Source organism: Rhineura floridana, unplaced genomic scaffold, assembly GCF_030035675.1.
Source record: "Rhineura floridana isolate rRhiFlo1 unplaced genomic scaffold, rRhiFlo1.hap2 scaffold_26, whole genome shotgun sequence".
NCBI classification, from domain to species: Eukaryota; Metazoa; Chordata; class Lepidosauria; order Squamata; family Rhineuridae; genus Rhineura; species Rhineura floridana.
The window spans coordinates 79,846-106,797 of record NW_026902507.1 but is presented as its reverse complement, the minus strand read 5'-3'; the positions used below and the strand labels follow the sequence as shown (position 1 = coordinate 106,797).

Genomic DNA, 26,952 nt, shown 5'->3' with positions numbered 1-26,952 from the left:
AACATAAGAGGACCACAACAGATCGTTTTGATGCAGATAGATGAGGTTTATTGTAGGGGAAAGAGGAGTGCAGGGAAGCCTTTCCATGTTGAGCAGCTTCAGAAAGGTGAACAATACATTTTGTGCAGAAGAGTGAAATGACAGATGAATGAGGAGTAAAATGAGACAAGGCATAAGTACACAGAGAATGACAGCTTCTCAGGAAAATGGAAGCATCATAAATCTTGCAGACCTGAGGAATATTCAGAGATACATCAAAGAATGAGCAGTGAATTTGGGATCCCTTGAATTTTGGTCAGAATGCCTTCAGGTTGGCTTGAAAGAAAGGAAGCAAAAAACTCCATATCTAAGAGAGTTGGAGGGAAACCTGAGAGGTGCTTTGAGCAGGCAGGTGTAGGTATGAGTGACAGATGTGATGATCCAGTCTGCTCTTGTTTATCTGGATGGAGAGGCTCAACATTTCTGGCACCAAAACCCATACAATCATCACCTGTGAATCTATTTTGTGCAATTCGGGTACCGTTCTGTTCCATTCCTGTGATGATCATGTTCCCATTCAATGAAGGGGTGATCTTGTTCCGGGATTGTAAAGAAATGAGCATGGTTGCATCAGTGGTGGCAAATGAATTTCAGACCAAAGTTGAGGAAAGCTAAAACCTGAGGACCCTCCATATCTCTGCTCCGGTTTGTTGCTCAGGAGAAATGGGGATGTGCCAACTTCCAAAATTGTTATGGGGACTCGACCAGACAGGAGAGGATTCAGGTATGGTCCAGTGGGATAGCGATAATCCTCATGAATTGTAAATTTTAAGGGCACATATATTCTCCCTGATGGGATCACTTCCATCACTCTGATGTTGATAGATGACTTTCCAGTCGAGAAAAAATCTGGGGGAAAAGGGAGTGGAATCATTTAAGCTTGTGAATGTTGACGTGCACTTTAATACTTGTTTGATTTTCATCATTATTATTCAATTTATAACCTGATCTTCCTCCGAGAAGGAGACCAGGGCAGTAACAAAAACACGAAAAGCACCCTAAAACATATGAAAACAAAACATCTTAAAAAACACATTGAAACAGCTTTAAAAACTAATCAAATCCAATCTTATTTTAAGAAGATACCCAGCTTTAAAAATATTTTGAAAAGCAATTCCAAGACAGACTCAGACTAGGAAGGCATCTATGTAAAAGGCTTGTTGAAAGTGGAAGGTCTTCAGTAGGTGCCGAAAATATAACAGAGACTGCGTCTGTCTAATATTTAAGGGAAGGGAATCCCAAAGGGTCGGTGCCACCACACTAAATGTCTGCTTCCTATGTTATGCTGAACAGACAGCAGCAAGGGCAAGGCAAGATTGCACTGGAGGAGGGAGCTCTTTGGCATTCACTGGATGGGGGTGCGGTGTGGTGGAGAGCAAGGAGGTATATTGGTAAAGCGTTGGAGCCTCTCTTTTCCTTCCTGTGCAAGGGTGTGGTGTGAAGTATCACAGGAGTGGAAACTGGTGACATTTCAGATTGAGACCCACAGGGGTTCTCCTGGATGGAAAATGTAATACTTTTCAAGTCTGTACAACAGTATTCAAAGGGAGTAAGTAGGGGTGGTGAAGGTTGCGGTTGGCAAAGGTCACCAAAAGACGTCACCTTTCACACACCTCCAATGTTGACGGGTGGAGTCTGCTCTCCAGCATGGACTTGTGAGAAGACATCCTCGTCATGCTGGCAGAGATCGCTCCCCCAACTGACCTGTGTAAGGGAAAGTGGGTGGGGGGGGTAGAAACACAGTACCTCCCATTTTAAATGTGGGGGCATCTGAGTCCAGCTGGAGATGCGCTGTTAAAGGTTCAGTCCAACTCGGACATGTGAAAGCCTCACTTGAATCACCCCATTCCTCTTGCAGAGCATGCAGTGCACAGAACTGATGCCCACCTGTCATCATGAATTTCTTGCCCCTGGATTAGGTCATAAACTAAGGATAAAACAAATCCATCACACTGTTCCTGCAACAATCATATGCTTACATTTTCATTTTCATGTCCTATGGCAAGGGGAGGGGGTGCAGCACATACCTGCCTCACAACACACATGCTCCAATGGTGATTTCTACTGCTCCTCTTTCCATTCATCTAGGGCATGCCTGCAAACTCACTTCTCTTCCTCTGATTTTCTTGCTTCCCTCCACCTACCCTTTGGCCAGTTCCCTCCCCTCCAGCGCCTGCTCTGGAAACCCCCATTCTCTGGAATCCGAGTCAGAAATGACTTTTTGCAGAACCATTGGCTGTGTGTTCATCACCTGTGGCTAATAATGTGAATCCCATCAGGTGTTCATTGTAGCTGCAAGAACACGGTGACTAAGTTTCCCTACATTAAATTCAATGGGGCTTACTGCATGGTTGAATGGGTTTCAGATTGCATCTTGAGGCAGTGTAAAAAGCCTCCTGCTTAATATTGGAAGGTGAGGGAGATATCAAATGGCTAAATTGTGTCAGCAAATGCTAATCCCTAAAGGGCAGGAAGGCAGGGGTCTCAAAGCATGTCTTGCTTTTACAGAGAGATTAGGGCTGCCTCTCCGTGATGGGTTCCTTTCAAAATGCCTCCTGTATTTTTGGTTGACTCCGTGATGGAAATATGTATATATATATAAATATATATATGCAGTGATCCTCAGTGGTCTGAGCTGCGTGTGTGCCAGTATGTGTTTTTATGTAAATAGCAGGCTTTTACCCTGCATTTCGACCACTGAGATATGACTTAGCACATTGAAAAAGCTACGTTATAGAAATGCATAGTAGATAGGAAAAGTATACCTAGTTCTAACTAACTAACTAAATTGGAGGTGCAATGCCCAGACTTGGGTATTGCCCTCATGGCTCAGGAGAGAGAGCAAAGTCAAAGTTGTCTCCTCTCTCCTCGAACAGAAGAAGAAGAAGAAGACAAAGGAAGGAGGGGCAGGTCAGCTTCCCTGAGTATATCAGTTTAGAATGGAAGGAAGTTCGGTAGAGAAGAGCACAGGTAAAGGTAGGCAAACCTAGTCAGCTGCAGGACCCTAACTCTCTCTCCCTTCTAGAATACAAACAAAAGAACCCAAACAGGAGTTGCTCTTGCCCCACATCCAGCAACTCCTTTATTTTGTAGAGCAGAAACAGCCTCCTAATACACCACTCTTTTACCATCAAAGATTTTCCTTTGCTTGTTGTTTGGAAGATGCAAACTGGAGCGCTCTGTGCCCACATAAAGGAAGCTTCCATATCGCTTGCAGATATTCCTAGATTGACAGTGAAATCCTACCTATGCCTACTCAGAAGCAAACCTCATTGAGCTGAATGGAGCTTGCTCTAGGTAGGGATGCCCATTGCTAACAACGGATTTGATGCCACTGGATCAGGTCACACACCCAGGTAGAATGAAACATATCACACTGTTCCAGTGATCATCATGTTCTTCCATTTTTACGGTGAGCCACACCAAGTCTGTCAGTCGAATCTCAAAATACCCTAGTTTTCTCATTTGCCTCTTCCCAAATTCAATTTCCCAATCTAATATTCCAAACAAATATGATGTAGAGGCACAGAGTGCCTTCACATCCTTTTCTCAGAAAGGATTTATGAAAGACAATTTACCAACAGCAGGAAAAGGTGAGCCCCAAAAATCATGGGACGCCAAAAGACACTGGTGGAAATAACTGAAATGGTGAGAGCATTTATACTATTTCCCGACTTCCATATATTACATCAGCACTGTTCTTAGAAAACATTTGGATCATTAAGGTATTAAAATCTTAAGAGCACACTGGAAATCCAGCCCAAGACAAGATTGGGACAGGATACAGCATCAACCTGTCTGCTGTAATTAACAACCTAATTGATAGTATTTTAATAGGAAAATGTGACATTCTTTTCTTTGATTATATCCCATTGCTGGTGTACCATTTCAAGATGCTGAATGACACTCCAAAACACTTTAGCTATATAGTTTCATTAAAAATAAATGTGCCTGTAGGAAGTCCTTAAAATGCCAACTCAGGATGTCGATATCAGGACGTTGCCAGGAGGCTGTTGCTATCCTTAACCGAGAGGGAGAGTGGCACTGTGCCATCACTGAACTTCCACCACATCTGAATCTCTCAGTTAGCAGCAGTGGCTCCATGTAGGAAGCCAAGTGAGCAATGGCACGTCACTCTGTCCCACCAAGTGCTACTGGAGTTAAGTCTTCCCCATCCAATGGAGACCTCCCACAAATCTTTGCAGAGATGGAGGTGTACTCCTGGAAATTTAGTAGTACTGTGTCGTACAGAGAGATGCAAAAATCTGTCAGTTATGTTTCCCTCCATTTCTCATTTTTCCAGTCTTAAATTCACTTCTCCAGGTTTCAACAGTAACAAAAATTCCCAAACATTTTCCTGTGAATTTCTCCAGTTGACACTAATGTACACAATTTTGCAAGAGATTCCCTTCGCACAATGCATATTTGCATGTTATTTTCTTGCATGTATTCATTTTGATGACAGTTTCCCTTCACATAATTGGTATTCGTAAAACACTGGTTGGTTAGACTGCATAGAAAAGAACACAGAGAAGTGGGGATTTTGAAATATGGCCGTGTTTCAGTTCTCATATCATTTTGGAAAATGTGAATTTGATAAATTCAGCATTAAAGGTGAATTGAGTTGAGTTTCTCAGCCATTCCTAGTCAGAGCTTGGAAAAGTTGCTGGCCGGGGCTGATGGGAGTTGTAGTTCAAAAAAGTAACTTTTCCAAGCTCTGTCCCTAGTCCTGTTCACTTTCCCTTCCCTTTGTCTCTGCTCGAAACATTTTGGATCACAAGGACTCTAAAAACTAAGGAAGAGAAGGCTTCCAATTTCCCCCCTTTTCCCCCTTACGCTAATTGGCAAGTTACAGGAACCCTGTGCCATCATGCATCTAGCATGACTTCTTCAATAATCTCCTGTATGTCCCCACCTTCCTTCCAATACCGGAGGGAACTGGTGAATACCAACAGGTGAGATTGATATATCCAAAATCCATCATTGTAAGAGAAATGGACAAATAAAACCATCATCATCAACAACAACAACAACAAAACAACCTAGATCAGATTGAAAATCAAGGTACCATTGAAGATCTTGTTCTAACGGCATCTGCTAAAAATCTTGCAGATATTTCCGGCACCTTCTGGTCTTGGTCTGCACAAGTAAAACCACATCAAAGTTAGTTGAAGGCCCTGGGAAGGATAATGTTACGGCACGTGCTCTTGGGAGCCTGAGTGTGTGAACGTGCCACCCACATGGCCCATGAAACACACCTCCTTGAGAGGAGGGGGATCTTTTGCTAGGGATAAAAACAAGCAGGTTGCCCTGAAAAGTGACTGAATGGTGCATATATAACCCCCAAATGCAGGTCCACACCAGAGTAAAGCAAAGCTTTCTTTTATTGAGAAAAAGAGAAGGATAGCATTACAAAGTTACTTTTGTGAGTGGCAGCATTAATCATTAATATCCTAACCCATTCATAACTTTAAACTAAACAGATCAAAGAACCCTATTACTATAAAGAGTGACAGGTAGGAGAGATCAGGGCCGGCTCCAGGCATGCGGGGGCCCTTGTGCATCAGCTTGTCGTGAGCACCGGTGGGTGGGTGGGTGTGCGCACGCACACACACCCTGTGCCCCCTACCTGTCTAGTCTTTACCATTGCCCTTAATGAAGATGGCGGCCCTGGTTTCCCTACGGGGAATGAAGCCTCCACCACCATCTTTGTTGATGGCACACATGCGTGCTATGCGCACAGATCTCTCCCATCGATTAAGAAGGCGGCAGCGGCTTCAGTACCTTAGGGAAGCTGTGGCCACCATCTTCATTAAGGGCAATGCTAAAAAGCCGGCTGACAGGTAAGGGGGGGCATGGGGGGGCATGGGGGAGCATGGATCACGGAAGGGGAGCAGAGAGCCCCTCAAGGACTGCTCAGGGGCTCCTGTAGATCCAGGGCCCTCGGGCCAGTGCCCAACCTGGCCGCTCTTTAGAACCCGCCCTGGGAGAGAAGACCTATCCTAGACCCGGAATGGGCAGATGAATGCAGCTGGAGAGAGGTATAAGACCTCTGAACCAAAACCATGAAAAAATCTCTTATTCTCAAGGTTTGCACCGAGACCCTGACTCTCTCCTCGGATCTCTCCCTGCAGTCCTGCCTTGAGAGTGTTGTTTTAGAGTGTGGCTATACGTGTCGGAGCGCAGACCACCATTGCCCCCCCTTCTCCTCTCCTTCTCAGCTTCTTTTCCTAGATTCAAGCCTCCGTCTTAAAAATACTTTTTCTCTCTTCCCCTCCTGCCATGGAGGGGTCTGAGCATCTGGTGAGTTTGTGGTGTGTGTGTGTGTGTGTGTGTGTATGTCTCTTGCTGACCCTGAAAAACTTAGGCTACTTTCTTTGGACAATAGGACTATTCTACTGTGCTGGAGGGAACTCTGCCAAGGAGAACATTTATCCAGTCGCTCTTAGTTAATTTTTGTTTCTTAACGCTCCCTTGTTGTTCTTTGCACAACACCTCTGGAACACATAACCACCCATACCATTCTGTGTGTGTGTGTGTGAGAGAGAGAGAGTGGGGGTGGGAGTTATAGTTCCCGACCTTGAACCTCCTGGGTTCCACTTGAACCAAAATGGAGTTAGGCTATCAAAAGTAACAATAACAACAGTGGAGTAATCAGCTCACTTCTCAAATCTCTAAGGAAAGGACAGAATACCATTACATGGGCTACTGTTCCAACACTACCAACTCTACATGGGCATACACCATTTTACAGTGGAATTCTTCTACAACGCCCTTTTAATATGACTGATGATAATCTGTTCAATCTTGCTCTAGGAAAAGCTCTTTTACATTTAATTCATTCATTAATTTTGTAAATACGGTCCCAGTGAATTCAGATGACTAAGCGGAAAACTGTTACACTATGGGCAGAAATTTCTTATAGCAGCCAAATTGCTTTGTTGTTCAATGTCATAGAGGTGCTCTTTTATGAGAACTCTTGCTTTGTTAGCCCCTAAGATTGCTGCGGTGTTAAACCATAAGAGCAAAGCCTTAAGGAGATGCCAAGTATGTCTGCACTCTGCAGAGACATGGACCCGGACAAGGCTGAGTTGGCAAACACCACACCCTCCACGTGAAACTTTGCAGTCATCCAGCAGTTGTTATGGCTCTGAAGCAGCAAGGACAACATGAATGATGCTCAAAAGTCATTGACGAGAACGCCGAGACTCCCAAAATGAAATAGAAGACAAAAGGTACTTATCTCTTAGATCAAAATGAAAGGGAATGTTCTTGGAACCCAATCTATGGGACTCCCAGCGACCTGGGCTGTGATTGCAGAGATGCTAATTAGTATGAACTAAGCTGGATGCATGCAAAGTTTGCTCTTTGGGAGGGTGGATCAAGCTGCCGAAGGTCTGAAAGAAAACATATCAAAATCTCTGCCCCAGAAGATCTTCTTAACACTGTTATTCACCAACTCTTGTCTCCAGAATCTCTGAGAGACGACCATGTCTGCACTTTTCACCCTCTCCTGGAGGAACTGCTAGAAACTTTTCCTCTTTTTTTAAAAAAATAAATAAATACATGAATAAATATTCCTTCCATGAAAACCATGGATCTAGTTGAAATTTGTCGTGCTTAATCCACTCTGGTCAGAAAGTGGCAAACAGAAGCTCTAAAAACAGTTTAGAATATCATACAAACAGAAGTAAAACACTGATATGTTACCAAAATGCAGAGAATGTCCCCTTGTCATCCCTTCATAGAGCTCTGAATATTCTTCAGGCCTGCAAAAGTGATGATGCTTCCAGTTTCCAGGCAAGGACTGACTTGCTTGCATATCTTTGCAAAAATTTATAATGGTGGAAGACCATTCACATGAGCTACCCTTGACCCTGGGATGCAACCCTAACCACAAGTGAGAATCATGTCATGGCTTGTTAATCCACTCATCCAGTAGTGTAGTGGCAAATTCGGAACGGCCGGGTCCCTGCATGATAGTCACAGCCACACCCCTCCCTCTGCCCCTTTTTTGCTGCTGGGTTGAGAATGAGATCCTTGTTCATGCCTTCTCCCACATCAACAAACGCTGTAGGAGCTAATCAGCATGAAAGGAGAGAGTGTTAGCTACTGAAGAAAGTCTTCAGAGAATTGGTGACATTCAAGTGGTGGACATCTTAGAAGGGCTGGTGTGAGACTGAATCAACTTACTTGGGTGTGAGTTCATTTGTAACAGCTAAAGAAATTGGTTAGGAAGGTTAATGCTGACATCTAATCAGACTCCCATGTGAAAATTTGTTTTTAATTGTGCATTGACACACCAGAATAGAAGGGAATTAGGGTGTGAAATCTGGAATAGGACACCGATGCACAATTCAACTTTCTATAAAAATAAATGGGAAAGTACAGAAATTATTTTTGGAGGGGAAGCATCTTAAAATTATTTATTTGAGGGTTTTTTTCAGAAAAACACCACAATATAACAATATTGGAAAGGTGTTGCTTGAAATAATTGAAAGGAGACACAAGAATGACCATGGGAACATAGGATTTATAGTCTCATATATGACCACGGGAATATATTATTAAGAACATGGATTCTGATGTACAGAAAAAATATGGACTACCTATGTAATGAGAAATTTCTATCAGAAATCAGGATTAAGCTAGGACTGGGGAGGGCAGCTATGAGAGAACTAGAAAAGGTCCTGATATGCAAAGATGTATCACTGAACAAGTCAGGATTATTTAGACCATGTCATTCCCAATTTTTATGTATGGATGTGAGAGTTGGACTGTGAAAAAAGCAGATAAGAAAAAATTCAACCCATTTGAAATGTGGTGTTGGAGGAGAGCTTTGTGCATATTATGGACTGCAAAAAAGATAAAGAATTGGGTGTTAGAACAAATTAAACCTGTGCTATCACTAGAAGCTAAAATGATGCAACTGAGGTTATCATACTTTGGACACATAATGAGAAGACGTGATTCACTAGGAAAGACAGTAATGGTGGGAAAAACAGAAGGGAGTAGAAAGAGGAAGGCCAAACAAGAGATGGATGGATTCCATGAAGGGATCATAGTATAACATCCTGCCTTGAGTTTCTGAAAGAGCAATCTCAGCACCATCACTGCACATAAATAGTTATACTCACCCAATATTAACACAAACTCAGTATTTTGCATACAAACATTCTGTATGCATTTGTCAATGGTTCTTGTCACCAAATGTGGAAAATTCCAGTTCATCTTCAATGGTCTCAAATGCAGAACAGCTGAAATTATCCTCTAGTTTCAATAACCTGCATATTTGAAAGTCACCACCATCCTATTCCAAAGGGTTCATCAAACCTGTTCATTATTTCTCAAGAAATTATTATTGTTAAATTTTCTACCTCTGCCTTCCAGAGAGAGCCGAGGAAAGCAAACAATAGACAGAACACACACAAAAAACACTGAAAACATCTCAAAAACAATATATAATAAAATCATATTAAAATATATTTTAAAAAAGAAGTAACTATCTATAAAAACAATTTTAAAAGCATTTCCAACACAGACACAGACTGGGATAAGGTCTCTACTTAAAAGGCTTGTTGAAAGAGGAAGATCTTCAGTAGGCACTGAAAAGACAACAGAGATGGAGTCTGTATAATATTTAAGGGGAGGGAATTCCAAAGCGTCGGTGCCACTACACTCAAGGTCCACTTCCTATATTGTGCAGAGTGGACCTTTGGATAACTTGGTGTCTGCAGGAGGCCCTCACCTGCAGAGCGCAGTGATCAACAGGATATGTAAGGGGTAAGATGACCTTTCAAGTAACCTTGTCCCAAGTTGTGTAGGGCTCCGTACACTGAAACCAGCACCTTGCTTTTAATTTCTTCATGTATCCTGGCAACTACAGCATCAAAACCATTGAACCCTTGACCCATGAATCTTTGAACTGGGTTTGAAATATTTTCAATTTCATTTGCACATGACCTTCCTGTCCTCTAAGAGTCAGCAGAATAATATGCATGTCTCTTCAAAAGTGATTCCCACAGAGTTCAGTGGGAACGACACACATCTATATATACGAAGCCACCTCTCAGCAATCCTGGGTTTCTTCCTTGTCACTGCAAACGCTGTATCACCTGTATGTCCCTCAGGGAGACAGCTACCTTCAAAAGCAATAGGACAAGCAGAACATGTTACATCAAGCCCAAGGTCACCCTGAGCTAGGAGCCAAATCCTAAAAGAACCTATATCTTAGGAGACAGATCCTAGGAGAAGGAAACCTATAGAAAGCTAGTTTTCAACACCACCCTAGCAGGAAAGCTTCAGGGGACACTGTAAACAAGGCTAAATTCCAGTCGGAGAGAAGGGGGAAAAGGAAACTCCACCGACACATACAGGGAGAGAGTCAGCTCAGTCCTTGCTAAAAAGGGCAGCTTCAGCCTTCCTGAAACACAACCACAAGCTCTGTTTCCCTAGGTTAAATAAAGGTCAGGCTGTTCTAGGTGGGAAAACAACAAACAAAAAAGACTTGCCTGGAAGGTGCAGCCCCTTGCTTAGATTAAAAGCAACCAAAAGCTTAAACAGCCCTGCCCCTTGCTCAGGAAGGAAGCCTGCCTTCCTGCCTTCAAAGGAAGGAAGTCTGAGATAATCCTAAAGAGGTAAGCCCCAGCTGATAGTTGAGCCATCAGCCTCAAGTAACACATCATTGGCTGGCAGCAGTAGCTGGGAGGAACCAGCCACACATATAAAGTCAGAGCACCCTAGCGAGGGAGCCTGCTCCACGAGCTAGAGGGAGCCCCAGCTGATGAAGCATCAAGGCCCCAGCTGACAAAGCATCAAGGCGAGTTAAGCAGCAGAGCGAAAAGAGGGTAAGTAGCTCCCATTTATTCCATTATTTAATTGAAGTAAAACAGCTCAGAGCAATAAGTAATAAGGGCAGCCCAAGGTCACCCTGAGCTAGGAGCCAAATCCTGAAAGAACCTATATCTTAGGAGACAGATCCTAGGAGAAGGAAGCCTATAGAAAGCTAGTTTTCAACACCACCCTAGCAGGAAAGCTTCAGGAGACACTGTAAACAAGGCTAAATTCCAGTCGGAGAGAAGGGGGAAAAGGAAACTCCACCGACACATACAGGGAGAGAGTCAGCTCAGTCCTTGCTAAAGCATCAAGGCCCCAGCTGACAAAGCGTCAAGGCGAGTTAAGCAGCAGAGCGAGTTCGGCAGCAGGGCGAGGAGACCAGGGCCCCCCACTGTGCCCGTCTGTTCCCTGACCTCAACTAAACCGCAGTCTCCAACCCATTGACGTAATAAACCTTAAACAAAACTATGCAGGTAAGAAGCCAACAGGGGTGTGGGGGCTTTCCAGTGTTTTGCACCGCCTGCAGCATGTACGACTATCTGCCTGTTGGACAGAAGTCGTGGGTGTGCTCTCGGTGCAATGAGCTCCTGGCTCTCCGGGAACGACTTCATTTCCTTGAGGCCAAGGTGGCGGACCTGGAAAAGCTGAGAGAGGCAGAGAGGTGTGTGGAGGAGGCCTTCAGGGACGTTATAGCTGTGTCCCACTCCAACGATGATAGCTCTCCTGCTATCATGGACAACGATGGTCTCGGGGAAGGAGAGCATCCAGCTGAGGAAGAGGGAAACGATCCCTTAGAAGGGACCCATTCCTTGGGGGATGAGCAGCTATCCTCTTGTGCCGAGGATATATCTCCAGGGGGTGGAGGGATCCTTGTAGTGGGTGATTTGACCATTAGGAACATAGACAGTGGGGTGTGTGATGGGCGTGTAGACCGCAAGGTGTTTTGCCTGCCTGGTGCGAAGGTTGCGGATATCGCCCGTCGTTTAGATAGTTTGGTACACAGTGCTGGGAAGGAGTCAGTGGTCGTGGTGCACGTTGGCACCAACGACATGGGGAAATGCAGCCGTGAGGTCCTGGAAGCAAAATTTAGGTTGCTAGGTAGGATGCTGAAAGCCAGGACCTCCAAGGTGGCTTTCTCTGAAATGCTACCAGTTCCACGCACAGGACCAGCCAGACAGGCCCAGCTTCGCAGTCTCAATGCGTGGATGAGACGATGGTGTCGGGTGGAAGGGTTCGGATTTGTTAGGCACTGGGGAACATTTTGGGACAAGCCGGGCCTGTACAAAAGGGACGGGCTCCACTTGAACCAGAATGGAACCAAACTGCTGGCACTTAAAATTAAAAGGTAGCAGAGCAGCTTTTAAACTAACTGAGGGGGGAAACCCGACAGGAGCTGAGAAAGGTCCGGTTTGGAATAAACCTCCCCCCTGGGATAAAGACCAAAGAAATGATGAAATTTTAAAAGGGGTAGGCCTAGAAGTAGGCATTGTGAGAGCAGGGGCACAGGATATAAATTCAGAAGAGCAAAATTACCACAGGCCTAACCACAAGTGCCAAAGACACTTGAAGAGAGACACTGCTTACAAGTGCCTGTACGCTAATGCTAGGAGCCTCCGAACCAAGATGGGAGAACTGGAGTGCTTGGTCTTAGAGAAGAGCATTGATATAGTGAGCATAACCGAGACCTGGTGGAATGGAGAAAACCAGTGGGATACGGTTATCCCTGGATATAAACTATATCGGAAGGACAGGGAAGGACGTATTGGTGGCGGAGTCGCTCTATACGTGAAAGAAGGCATTGAATCCAGCAAGCTCGAAACCCCAAAAGAGGCAGACTCCTCCACAGAATCGTTGTGGGTGGTGATACCGTGCCCCAGGAGGGACTTAATACTGGGAACGATCTATCGTCCCCCTGATCAAAATGCTCAGGGAGACCTTGAGATGAGATATGAAATTGAGGAAGCATCCAAACTAGGAAATGTGGTAGTAATGGGTGACTTCAACTACCCGGACATAGACTGGCTGCATATGTGTTCCAGTCATGACAAAGAAGCAAAGTTTCTAGATATTCTAAATGACTATTCCCTAGATCAGTTGGTCATGGAACCGACCAGAGGGACGGCAACCCTGGACTTAATCCTCAGTGGGACCGGGACCTGGTGCGAGATGTAAGTGTTGTTGAACCGATTGGGAGCAGTGACCACAGTGCTATTAAATTAAACATACATGTAACTGGCCAATTGCCAAGAAAATCCAACACGGTCACATTTGACTTCAAAAGAGGAAACTTCACAAAAATGAGGGGATTGGTCAAAAGAAAGCTGAAAAACAAAGTCCAGAGGGTCACATCACTCGAAAATGCTTGGAAGTTGTTTAAAAACACTATATTAGAAGCTCAACTGGAGTGCACACCACAGATCAGAAAAGGTACCGCCAGGGCCAAGGAGATGCCAGCATGGTTAACGAGCAAAGTCAAGGAAGCTCTTAGAGGCAAAAAGTCTTCCTTCAGAAAATGGAAGTCTTGTCCGAATGAAGAAAATAAAAAAGAACATAAACTCTGGCAAAAGAAATGCAAGAAGACAATAAGGGATGCTAAAAAAGATTTTGAGGAGCACATTGCTAAGAACATAAAAACCAACAACAAAAAATTCTATAAATACATTCAAAGCAGGAGACCATCTAGGGAGACAATTGGACCCTTGGATGATAAGGGAGTCAAAGGTGTACTAAAGAACGATAAGGAGATTGCAGAGAAGCTAAATGAATTCTTTGCATCTGTCTTCACAGTGGAAGATATAGGGCAGATCCCTGAACCTGAACTAACATTTGCAGGAAGGGATTCTGAGGAACTGAGACAAATAGTGGTAACGAGAGAGGAAGTTCTAGGCTTAATGGACAATATAAAAACTGACAAATCACCGGGCCCAGATGGCATCCACCCGAGAGTTCTCAAAGAACTCAAAGGTGAAATTGCTGATCTGCTAACTCAAATATGTAACTTGTCCCTTGGGTCCTCCTCCGTGCCTGAGGACTGGAAAGTGGCAAATGTAACGCCAATCTTCAAAAAGGGATCCAGAGGGGATCCCGGAAATTACAGGCCAGTTAGCTTAACTTCTGTCCCTGGAAAACTGGTAGAAAGTATAATTAAAGCTAGATTAACTAAGCACATAGAAGAACAAGCCTTGCTGAAGCAGAGCCAGCATGGCTTCTGCAAGGGAAAGTCCTGTCTCAGTAACCTATTAGAATTCTTTGAGAGTGTCAACAAGCATACAGATAGAGGTGATCCAGTGGACATAGTGTACTTAGACTTTCAAAAAGCATTTGACAAGGTACCTCACCAAAGGCTTCTGAGGAAGCTTAGCAGTCATGGAATAAGAGGAGAGGTCCTCTTGTGGATAAGGAATTGGTTAAGAAGCAGAAAGCAGAGAGTAGGAATCAACGGACAATTCTCCCAATGGAGGGCTGTAGAAAGTGGAGTCCCTCAAGGATCGGTATTGGGACCTGTACTTTTCAACTTGTTCATTAATGACCTAGAATTAGGAGTGAGCAGTGAAGTGGCCAAGTTTGCTGACGACACTAAATTGTTCAGGGTTGTTAAAACAAAAAGGGATTGCGAAGAGCTCCAAAAAGATCTCTCCAAACTGAGTGAATGGGCAGAAAAATGGCAAATGCAATTCAATATAAACAAGTGTAAAATTATGCATATTGGAGCAAAAAATCTGAATTTCACATATACGCTCATGGGATCTGAACTGGCGGTGACCGACCAGGAGAGAGACCTCGGGGTTGTAGTGGACAGCACGATGAAAATGTCGACCCAGTGTGCGGCAGCTGTGAAAAAGGCAAATTCCATGCTAGCGATAATTAGGAAAGGTATTGAAAATAAAACAGCCGATATCATAATGCCGTTGTATAAATCTATGGTGCGGCCGCATTTGGAATACTGTGTACAGTTCTGGTCGCCTCATCTCAAAAAGGATATTATAGAGTTGGAAAAGGTTCAGAAGAGGGCAACCAGAATGATCAAGGGGATGGAGCGACTCCCTTACGAGGAAAGGTTGCAGCATTTGGGGCTTTTTAGTTTAGAGAAAAGGCGGGTCAGAGGAGACATGATAGAAGTGTATAAAATTATGCATGGCATTGAGAAAGTGGATAGAGAAAAGTTCTTCTCCCTCTCTCATAATACTAGAACTCGTGGACATTCAAAGAAGCTGAATGTTGGAAGATTCAGGACAGACAAAAGGAAGTACTTCTTTACTCAGCGCATAGTTAAACTATGGAATTTGCTCCCACAAGATGCAGTAATGGCCACCAGCTTGGATGGCTTTAAAAGAAGATTAGACAAATTCATGGAGGACAGGGCTATCAATGGCTACTAGCCATGATGGCTGTGCTCTGCCACCCTAGTCAGAGGCAGCATGCTTCTGAAAACCAGTTGCCGGAAGCCTCAGGAGGGGAGAATGTTCTTGCACTCAGCTCCTGCTTGCGGGCTTTCCCCAGGCACCTGGTTGGCCACTGTGAGAACAGGGTGCTGGACTAGATGGGCCACTGGCCTGATCCAGCAGGCTCTTCTTATGTTCTTATGTTAAACAGAACGTCACCTGCAGGTCCTGGAATATCCCTGAGTCATCGAATGCAAAAGACCAAGACGTCTTTCCATGAGGATTTTTTCTTAAAAAAATGGAAAATTGCTGCAGAACTGTTGTGAACTAAATGTAAGATTAGAAAAATGAGAAACTCAGAGGACCATCATTGACAGAATCTTCAATCCCTATATATGACAAATCTCAGAATGTTTCCAGAAAATACTTTCTCAGGTTTTTCCCCCCCTCAGCTCAAGTTTGAACATCTTAGCTAGCTGAGCACTCCATACCCTGGAACACCATTCCTCTGAATTCTATCATCACATATATGCTGATCATAGTATAAGATCCTGCCTTGGTTTCTGAAAGAGCAATCACAGCACCATCACTGCACATCAAATGTTATACTCTTGTGTTGGGTTAGCGGGACAGACTAGGGATTCTGTTGGTGTACCGCCCACCCCGCTGCCCAACAGTCTCCCTAGCTGAGCTGACGGAGGTGGTCCCGGGTGTACTGTTGAGATCCCCCAGACTGTTGGTAGGCAAGTCTAGCCACCTGGAGGACCCTAACTCTCTCTTCCTTCTGGAATACAAACAAAAGAACCCAAACAGGATTTGCTCTTGCCCCACTTCCAGCAACTCCTTTTTTTTTGTAGAGCAGAAACAACCTCCTAATACAACACTCTTTTACCTTTGCTTGTTGTTTGGAAGATGCAATCTGGACCGCCTTGTGCCTGCATGAGGGAAGCTTGCATATCCCTTGCAGATATTCCTAGACTGGCAGTGAAATCCTACCTATGCCTACTCAGAAGCAAACCTCATTGAGTTGAATGGAGCTTGATCTAAGTAGGGATGCCCATTGCTAATAATGGACTTGATGCCACTGGATCAGGTCGCACACCCAGGTTGAATCAAGTGCATCACACTGTTCCAGTGATCAGCATGTTCTTCCGTTTTCTCGGTGGGTCACACCTAATATGTGAGTCGAATCTCAAAATACCCTAGTTTTCTCATTTGCCTCTTCCCAAATTCAGTTTCAAATACCAAAATCCCAAGCAAATATGCTCCAGAGGCACAGAGTACCTTCCCACCCTCTTCTCACAAAGCATTTATGTAAAGACAACTTACCAACAGCAGGAAAAGATGAGCCCCAAAAACTGCAGCAAGCCAAAAGACACTGGTGGAAATAGCTGAAATGGTGAGAGCATTTATACTGTTTCCCGACTTCCATATATTGCGTTAGCACTGCTCTGAGAAAACATCCGGATCATTATAATTTTAAGAGCACATTGTAAATCCAGCCCATGACAAGATTGGGACAGGATACAGCATCAACCTGTCTGCTGTAATTAACAACCTAAATTATAGTATTTTAATTGGAAAAAGTGACATTCTTTCCCTTGAAGTTATGCCATTGTTGGTGTACCATTTCAAGATGCTGAATGACACTCTGAAGCACTTTAGATATATAGTTTCATGAAAAGTAAATGTTCATCTAGAAAGACCTTAAAATGCCAACTGTGGATGTCGATATCAGGACGTTGCCAGGAGGCTGTTGCTATCCTTAACCGAGAGGGAGAGTGGCACTGTGCCATCACTGAACTTCCACCACGTCTGAATCTCTCAGTTAGCAGCAGTGGCTCCATGTAGGAAGCCAAGTGAGCAATGGCACGTCACTCTGTCCCACCAAGTGCTACTGGATTTAAGTCTTCCCCATCCAATGGAGACCTCCCACAAATCTTGTGCAGAGATGGAGGTGTACTCCTAGACATTTAGTAGTACTGAATGATATGAAGGAGGGAAATCCCTCTAAATGCTTTACAAAGAATATAAAATATAAACTGAAATCAGAGCTTGGAAGTAACTCGTTATATTTAACGAGTTACTTATAATTCGTTACAATTTTAAGTAACGAGTGGGTAATTCCATTACATTTGGCAAGTAACGGAACGACTAGTAATTTCCCTACTTTTCAGCTGCAACTCTAACGTTTCCACGTTAGGTTGCACGTTACTTGGGGGCGGGAACAAGGGGAAGTCAGCTCCTGGCTGTGATTGGTGAACACAAGACATGTGCCTCGCACTGATTGGACCTCTGCGCAGACTCTCTCTTCCCTCGTGATCTGTGTTAGGATGCACGAGGGAAGAGGTGAATAGGCTGAGAGGACAAAATGGACGCCGGAGGAAAAAGCCAGGGCAAGGACAATGGAGGAGAAGGCAGCAGCAGAATGACGAAGAGCTGTGGAGGTGAGTGACAATGATTTGTGTGTGTGTGTGTGTGTGTGCCCCCCCCCGCAGCACCTTCTGCCTACTCAGAGCAGAGTAGGAACTTCGGCCTAGAGCTTGGAAAAGTTACTTTTTTGAACTACAACTCCCATCAGCCCTGGGCAACGTGGCCACTGGATTAGGCTGATGGGAGCTGTAGTTCAAAAAAGTAACTTTTCCAAGCTCTACGCTTCCTTCCCCCCTTTTTGAACTCTCCCCCTTGTTCCCATGCATACATGTGTGCTGTATTTATCCAGACAGAGCACTCCTGCCTTTTAAAATGCCGGCTAGCTTTTTATTGTATATTTATTTGAACTCCATCTTTCATTTTATTTGTATTTTTGTCCTGTTTAATCACAAGACTGAATTGTATGTGGGACAAAAACTGTCTCAGTAATAATAATAATAATAATAATAATAATAATAATAATAATAAAACATCATTAGGCGTATAAGAAATGGCTTAAGGCTGATTTTTTTGTTCTTGGCAGAGATGAGGTGAGAAGTAGGGTCCTTGCAGCTCCTCCTCTCAGTCCCCCAGCTCTCAAACTCATGTTCTGTGAGAAAGAGAGAGATTCCCAGTCCCAGAGAGAGACAACTCCTGTAAACCCCATTGTCATTTGAATTTGGCTAATGAATGCTTTATTCTTTCATCAGAACTTTAGCAGTAGTACTAAAATATTAATAAAAAAGAAAAGGGAAAGAAAAAATACTTTACATACATCATTCAGCTGTATTTGCTAATTATAGATATAGATATAAAAGATAAACGGCATTTTGTCAAAAGTATTTTTGTCTACATTTTATACCTCATCCTTGGTTTTCCAAGCTTGGCATGGAATGCTTCTCATACAGAATTAATTTGAAATGCTGCATATTTATTATCATAATCATCATATTCAAAATAAAAAATATATGTACCACCTTCAAGTTGATTCCAACTTATGGTGACCCTATGAATAGGGTTTTCATGAGGCTGAGAGGCAGTGACTGGCCCAAGGTCACCCAGTGAGCTTCATGGCTATGTGGGGATTTGAACCCTAGTCTCATTTTGTTCTCACAACAACCCTGTGAGATAGTAGGTTAGACTGGTCCAGGCAGGGTTATTCAGTGAGCAAAACTGATGCAAATAGGATCTCTTTTAATTGTGCTATCAACCTGCTTACTTCCACTCTGACTGGGGGATCTTGCAGCATGAGGAAGAGATGGGGGCACATCACAGCTGAAGTTCACCCATATAGGAGCATTATCTCTTGTTTATTACAGAGACGCCTGTTGCAGGTTTTGCTGCTGAGAGCAGCAGTCAGTTAGTGCGGCTACTTGAGTCACAGCTTGTTGATCCTGAGGAGGCAAAACTAGAAAGTGAGGTTCAGAAAGGAGGCCCTGTGCATGAGGAGGAGGAGGGCATGAAGCAGTGCCAGTTGCCCACAGCCACATCTGCAGAACAGCAAGTACCATGGTTTGGCTTTGAGAAAGCTTGTACATTTGTGAGCCAGAGTGGGGAAAATGTTGTGGTACGATGCAATTACTGCCTTCCAAGGATCAAAAATCTGAGATCAGCTGTTTCCTCCTCATCCAATGTGAAGAAACATTTTGAGGTAAGCCTTTGTCATGCTGGTCCTCAAAGAGTGTCCATTGTCTATTTATGTTTAAATTGTGAAGTTCCTCTTCCATTTTTTCTTGGATTCATGCTTTGTTCTTCTTCCTCAGAGGGCACACCCTGAGAAGCTGAGAGCAATTGAAGAAGCAATAAAGGCAAGGAGACGTGGCCTTCCTGAACCAATGCATGACACCCCTCCTCCCCAAATGCTGAAGCAGCAGCAGACAACCCTTGAGAGGTGGGGATCTGGCAGGGAGCCTGTCACCCAGAGCAATCTCGACAGGAGAATCATTGATTTCATTGTAGAGGAGACATTACCACTTCAGACTGTGGACAAACCATCACTCATTAATCTGGTTTGCATTGGACTCCCCAAAGATCTCACCATCATATGTGCCAAGACTCTGAGAGACAGAATTGAGAAGAGAGCATGCCACATGAGAGAAACTCTTGCAAACCGAATGGGTGCTGTGGCATATATAGCAACCACTGCAGATTGTTGGACCAATGGCAAGAAGAGTTACTTTGGGGTAACAGCCCACTGGATCAACCCAACTACCCTGAAACGTGAGGTCGGGGCCTTGGCTTGTAAGCGTCTGAAGGGGCGCCATACATACGATGTCCTTTCAAAAGCACTGCATGATGTACATGTGCAGTACAGGATCCACAACAAAGTTATGTGCACTACTACAGACAATGGCTCCAACTTTGTGAAAGCGTTCAGAGTTTTCATGGCCAAAGAACCAGTGGAAGCTGCAGGCACCAGTGACGATGATGGTGATAACCAGGAGGAGGAGGAGGCTGAGGTGGAGTTTGTGCCTATCTGTGAGATCCTGGACACAGGACCTGAGGCAGAGGAAGAAGCTGCAGACTCAGGAGAGGATTTTGTTTTACCACCACACCAGAGATGTGCTAGCCACACCCTCAACCTTGTGGCAACACAAGACATAGAGGCCATGCTTTCTGACTCCTCCAAAAGTAGTCTTCTTGGTCCTTTCAAGAAACAGTTTCGTTCCTTGATGGGAAAGTGCAGCAAGTTGTGGTCCAAGCAGAACCAGTCAGCCCAGATTGCTGAGTATATCCATGCGCAATGTGGTGTGTATCTGAAGGTACCGAATAAGACCAGGTGGAATTCCACCTTTGATGTGTTGAAGCAACTACATGAGCTCCTGTCAACTGTGCCACTAAAAATGCATGCCATAATGGACCGCTGCTCCTTGTCCAGGATCACAGCTGCTGAGATTGAAGTGGTACAGGAATACACAGAGATTATGGAGCCACTAGCCCAGTCCCTAGATATCCTGCAACGGGAGAACGGCATGTTCATGGGGTATTTGCTACCAACGCTCTGCAATCTGGACCACAAGTTAGAAGGACTGGAAAACAAACCTGAGAGGTACACATACTGTTTTCAGCTGCTGAGAGGTGTGCGCGAAGCCCTAAGAAAGCGGTTTGCAGCTATCTGGGAGGACAAGAGGCTTCTTCTGGCAGCCTGCCTACACCCTCGCTTCAAACTAGATTGGCTGGAATCGTGTCAGGCCACCACCCATACCAACAAGTAAAAACATTAGGGAAGCCCTTTGGGTGGATTACTCCAAGGGAAATGTTGTCTCAAGGGAGGCATCAGAGGGCTTAAGGTGGCAGGCAGGGGCTGGTCCTTTTCTTCCTGGGGCTCCTCATCACAACCTTGGGTTGCTGCAGGTAATCCTTAAGGGTCTGCTGTGCTGCCCCATGAGTGTGGTGACTTGGTCACCTTCCTACCTTCCATGTCATCATCCACAGGCTCAGGCTGGACCCTGAACCAGGGGACATGACAAGCATCAGGAAATGAAGAGCAGATGATGGTTTCCTAACATATATGTGTTAACATATCCTCTCTCTTTCTTAGATACACAATGGAAGCCTTGCTGAAAGCTGAAATAAAGATGGGTGTACTTAATGAGGACAGTGATCAGTCTTCAGATAAAGACCAGGAAGGAGATGACTTAGAAGATGATTTCTTTAACTTTCTGCAAGAAGTCAGCAGTGCACACTGCTGAGGAGGAACTGGTGAGGTACCTGAGGTCTCCCAGCAGGGAAGTGTCATCACTCCATGGCTTTCCACGTGTGCTGCGGTGTTTTTTGCAGCACAACACAGGCATGCCTTCAAGCGCCGCAGTAGTACGCCTGTTCAGTACTGGTGGCAACGTAATGACTGTAAAAAGACATTCCTTGTCTGACATGCTCTTTGAGCATCTTGTTCTTTTGAGACATAACAGAAACATATTATAAAAGCATTTCAAGTGTAAAATTTGATTTCAAGAGTTGGGGTATCTCCATTGCTTGGGGGGATGTGAGATTCTGTTATGCCATTATGTTAATCTTATGGATAATTTTTTTAATTCTACTACCCCCTGTGTGTGTGTTTATTTTTAATATTGTTTTAGGCTTCTTAGATGTGCAGCAGCCAAGGCCAGCACCTTGTAGGAGTTTTTTTAAAAAAGTAACTGAAATGTAATTGTAGTGATTACTTTTGAGAAAAAGTAAAGTAATCAGTTACTTTCAGAGCAATTGTAATTGTAACGGCAATTACTACTTTTTGGGGCCAAGTAATTGTAACTGTAATTTATTACTTTTTAGAAGTAATCTTCCAAGCTCTGACTGAAATTCTCAATCAAAGTCAACATTTTTGAATGTATAGTGTGCTAGAGTTTCACATTATTAAAACAAGACAGTGCCTTAGCCCTCCCCCGCACTCTCCTACCACCTTTTGCCCTCATGCCCCACTTTTTTTGAGGGGAAGGGATGTTTACAACATTTTCATTTCTGACGCTCAGTCGTTTGGCATGTTTTCCAGTGTTAGTGTTCCTTTGCTCAGATAAGTGTTAAGTTTTGGTCCTCTGAAAATGGTTCTGTTAGGGGAAAGTGCGCAAATAAATAAATATATGAGTCAAAATTACATATGAGTTCCTGCTGGGAGGAAGGGCGGAATATCAACCAAATAATAAATAAATAAATAAATAAATAAATTAAAATGTGCTCATTAGGAGAAATTTGCACTAATATACAGGAGAATTTCCATGAGGACTTTTTTTTTTAAGAAATAGAAAATTGCTGCAAAAATGTTGAGAACTAAATGTAAGGTTGGAAAAATGAGAAACTCAGAGGACCAAAACTGACAGCATTTTCAATCCCTCTATATGAAAAATCTCAGAATGTTTCCAGAAAACGGCTTCTCAGAATTATTGCCTCAGCTCAAGTTTGAACATCTTCGTGAGCTGGCTGAGCATCCATACCCTAGAACATCACTCCTCTGAATTCCACCACCACCTTACATGCAGATCATGGTCTAAGGTCCTGCCTTAGGTTTCTGAAAGAGCAACCACACCACCACCACTGCACATACAATGTTATACTCGCCCTATGTTAACAGAAACTCTGTATTTTGCATGCGGACCATCAGTTTGCATTCGTCCATGATTTTTGTCAGCGAATGGGGAGAATTCCAGTTCATCTAAATGGTCTCAAGTCACCTGGTCCCAAGCTGTGTAGGGCTTTGCACACCAACACCAGCACCTTGTTTGTTATTCCTTCATGTATCCTGGCAACTACAACATCAAAACCATTGAATCCTTGACCTGTGAATCTTTCAAATATTTTCAATTTCATTTGCAGATGACCTTCCTGTCCTCTAAGAATCAGCAGAATAATAGGCATCTCTCTACAAAAGAGATTCCCACGGTGGGAATGTGTATATATACATACACTTACCTAGAGTAGGAAGAGCAGATATTCCGGAGACAAGAGTTGGTGAATGACACTGTTAAGAAGACCTTCTGTGGCAGTGACTTTTATATGTTTTCTTTCAGACCTTCGACAGCTTGATCCACCCTCCGAAAGTGCAAACTTTGCACGCATCCAGCTTAGATCATACTAATTAGCGTCTCTGGAACCACAGCCCAGGCCGCTGGGAGTCCCATAGATTGGGCTCCAAGAACATTCCCTTTGATTTTGATCTAAGAGATAAGTACCTTTTGTGTTCTATTTCATTTTGGGCGGCGTTCTCGTCAATTACTTTTGAGCATCATTCATGTTGTCCTTGCTGCTTCAGAGCCATAACAACTGCTGGATGACCGCAAAGTTTCACGTGGAGGGTGTGGCGTTTGCCAACTCAGCCCTTTCCTGGTCCATGTTTCTGCAGAGTGCAGATATACTTGGCGTCTCCTTAAGGCACTCCTCGTATGGTTTATCACCACAGCAATCTAAGGGGCTAACAAAGCAAGAGTTCTAATTAAACTGCGCCTCTATGACATTGAACAACAAAGCAATTTGGCTGCTATAAGAAAATTCTGCCCATAGTGTAACAGTTTTCTGCTCAGTCATCTGAATTCACTGGCACCCTATTTACAAAATCTAATAATTCTTAAATATAGAAGAGCTTTTCCTAGAGCAAGATTGAATATACTACCGTCAGCCATAGTAAAAGGGCATTTTAAAAGAATTCCAGTGCAAAATTGTGTATGCCTATGTGGAGATGGTAGTGTTGAAACAGGAGCCCATGCAATGCTATTCTGCTCTTCCTAGAAAGTTTTGAGAAGTGAGCTGATTACTCCATTGTTGTCATCTTTCCCAGGGCCTTCAACTAACTTGTATGTGTCTTTTTGTGTTGCAGACCAAGAGGAGAGGTGTCAGAAGTGCCTGCAAAATGTTTAGCAGATGCCATTAGAATGACATCTACAGTGGTACCTTGAGTTTTAATCTGATATAGGTTTTTTGGTTTTTTAGTTGATGGTTCATTCATTCATTCATTCATTCTTTATTCGACCAATAGGTCAGCTTAAAACATAGTAAAATAAAACATACATGTAGCAATATGCTATATGGCATTTTAGTTAATACACAGTTTTAAATTTGAACATTAATGAATAAAAAGGTATAAAACATTAAAAGACTTTGATTTGTTAATTGGTTTCTATAAAATCAAAGTTAAACCTTAAGTAACTGTATTAATAACCATTTATTAATTTGTTTATTAATCATTAAATAACATAACATAACATCCAAGGATTAACTATAACCTATTATGTGGAGCTCTATTATTTATTAAGGAATCACCATATTTAACACTAAATATCAACCAATATATCAGATTATGATTTTTTGTTTTCAGTGAGAAAGGTTTTTATGATATCAGATCGTAAGTTTTGTACGGCTACACTAAATTTTGCTACTTGGTTCGTTATTTTAGAGGACGTATCCCCAAGGAGATATTCCATCTGATCAGATTCAGATTTATAAGGAATGATCGCTAACAAAGGAGTAATAATTTCTTGTCTTAAAATCTTGTAGAGAGGGCAGTGGAGAAATATGTGTACATTGTTCTCCACTGCATCTTCGCCGCAAAGACATACACGTTCTTTATAAGGTATTTTAAGTAGTCGACCATCCATAACTTCTGAAGGCAATACATCTAATCGTATCTTAGAAAAGGCTTTTCAATATTTAGCACAATTGAGCTGTTTGATCTCTCCCTCCCCTTCCAATATTAAGCAGACGGCTTTGTACACTGCCTCAAGATGCAATCTGAAACCCATTCAACCCTGGAGTAAGCTCCATTGAATTTAATATAGGGACATTTAGACACCGTGTTCTTGCAGCTACAATGAACACCAGATGAGATTCACATTATTAGCCACAGCTGATGAACACACAGCCAACGGTTCTGCAAAAAGTCATTTCTGAATCGGCTTCCGGAGAATGCGGATTTCCAGAGCAGGCGCTGGAGGGGAGGGAACTGGCCAAAGGGTAGGTGGAGGGAAGCAAGAAAATCAGAGGAAGAGAAGTGAGTTCGTAGGCATGCCCAAGGTGAATGGAAAGAGGAGCAGTAGAAATCACCATTGGAGCATGTGTGTTGTGAGGCAGGTATGTACTGCACCCTCTCCCCTTGCCATAATATACAGGAGAATTTCCATGAGGACTTTTCTTTTTAAGAAATGGAAAATTGCTGCAAAAATGTTGAGAACTAAATGTAAGGTTGGAAAAATGAGAAACTCAGAGGACCAAAACTTAACACTTATCTGAGCAAAGGAACCCTAACACTGCACAACATGCCAAACGACTGAGCATCAGAAATGAAAATGTTGTAAACATCCCTTCCCCTCAAAAAAAAGTAGGGCATGAGGGCACAAGGTGGTAGGAGAGTGCGGGGGAGGGCTAAGGCACTGTCGGATCCTAGTGCACATCAGGATTCATCAGCCTGTATGATTCCACTATTTTCCCCTCTACAGATTTATACCTGTCTCACTACTATGTCCACCTGTGGAATGCCATCTATGTATACCCCACCAAACGTGGTGAGGATCAACCCAATTCCCTTTAATATTACCGTCCACGGACCAATATGGGCATCCAGAAGATATGAAGGCCCTCTGAGAAACAACCCTGCCCAGAGATATGGAGCAGTCTCTGCTTTTGGCCTTTTTCATCCTTTATCTAACGGTCAGTCGTCATCACTGATGCAACCAAACTCCTTTATTTACAGTTCCAGAACTAGCTCTCATCTCCTCTGGTGACAAGTGCTGTGCTGCGTGCAGGATGAGCCGGTCCCTCTTTGACAAGCATATGTCATTCACTCTTTGCTATCCCTCAAATTCTGTTGAAAGTGCATTCAGGTTGCCTTGACAGAATAAGCAAAAAGGTCAAGGGTGTAGCAACTGGGGGGGGGAATGAGGTCATTTCCCCCCAATGATAATTCTACCCCCCAGTGAAATTTTCCTTCAGTCCCCAAATTTCTAGCATTGCAGTAACTTAAAAGTTCAGCTGAGCTTTTGGAAATACAGTTTAGCCATCCAAAGAGAGGGTCAGGGCAACGTTACCAAGTGAATGTGACCGCATCAAATACAAGAGTTAAGGGTTTGAGTGAAGTGAACAGAAGTCTTGGTGGATGGGAGAGGGAGCTGGCAAACCTAAGAGTTTGCAATTGGAGGAAGGGAAGGCAGGAAGGACAGTATTGCTGTGCACTGTAGAGCGTGTCCCCCTCTTCTGTAGTGCTCAGCCTGTAGGTGGTGGTCTTATTCATTCATTTGACGGGTGTGCCTAGGCTTTGGGGCTTAAGACTGTACAGCAGCCTAGCCTAGTATTCTATACTAGAACAGAATGTCAAACCACATTGATCCGTTGAGTGCCACCTTACAGAATACTAGCAGGAATCTCTTTCTAGAAGAAAGGTTGGGTGAGAATTGCTCGAGATAGAAGTGATTTTAGGAAAGAGAGTGTTGAGAGTTCAACACTAAAAGGGTAAAGTCATCGTGTCTGATCATAGTGTAAGGTCCCAAAGTCCAATTCCAGCATCCTCTTCAAAAGAATTAAACATCTGGGTTGAACTCTCCCTCCTCAGATATTAAGACCTGAACTGAGTTTTGTCGAATTATTTCCCCTCATTGTCAAGGTATCTCTCAGGACTGTTGTTGAAATTGGATCAAGGCATCACCATTTCTAGAAAGAGATTCCTGCTAGTATTCTGTAAGGTGGCACTCAACGGATCAATGTGGTTTGACATTCTGTTCTAGTATAGAATCCAATTTCATCTGGAACATCCTGCAACTAGGAATCCCCCACAAAACATCAAAGATGGTTCAACAGAGCAAAGAAT

The 26,952-nt window shown here is 43.5% G+C and overlaps 1 long non-coding RNA gene across 1 annotated transcript; it reads right to left on the bottom strand.

Annotated features, from left to right (window-relative positions):
* Positions 1-22: 22 nt before the first annotated feature.
* Positions 23-23,178, bottom strand: LOC133375358 (uncharacterized). The gene is made up of 2 exons (XR_009760170.1): positions 23,073-23,178; positions 23-888 (listed from the first exon to the last, which is right to left on the bottom strand). It is a non-coding gene; the product is annotated as an uncharacterized LOC133375358 (long non-coding RNA).
* Between the last annotated feature and the right edge of the window lie 3,774 nt (positions 23,179-26,952).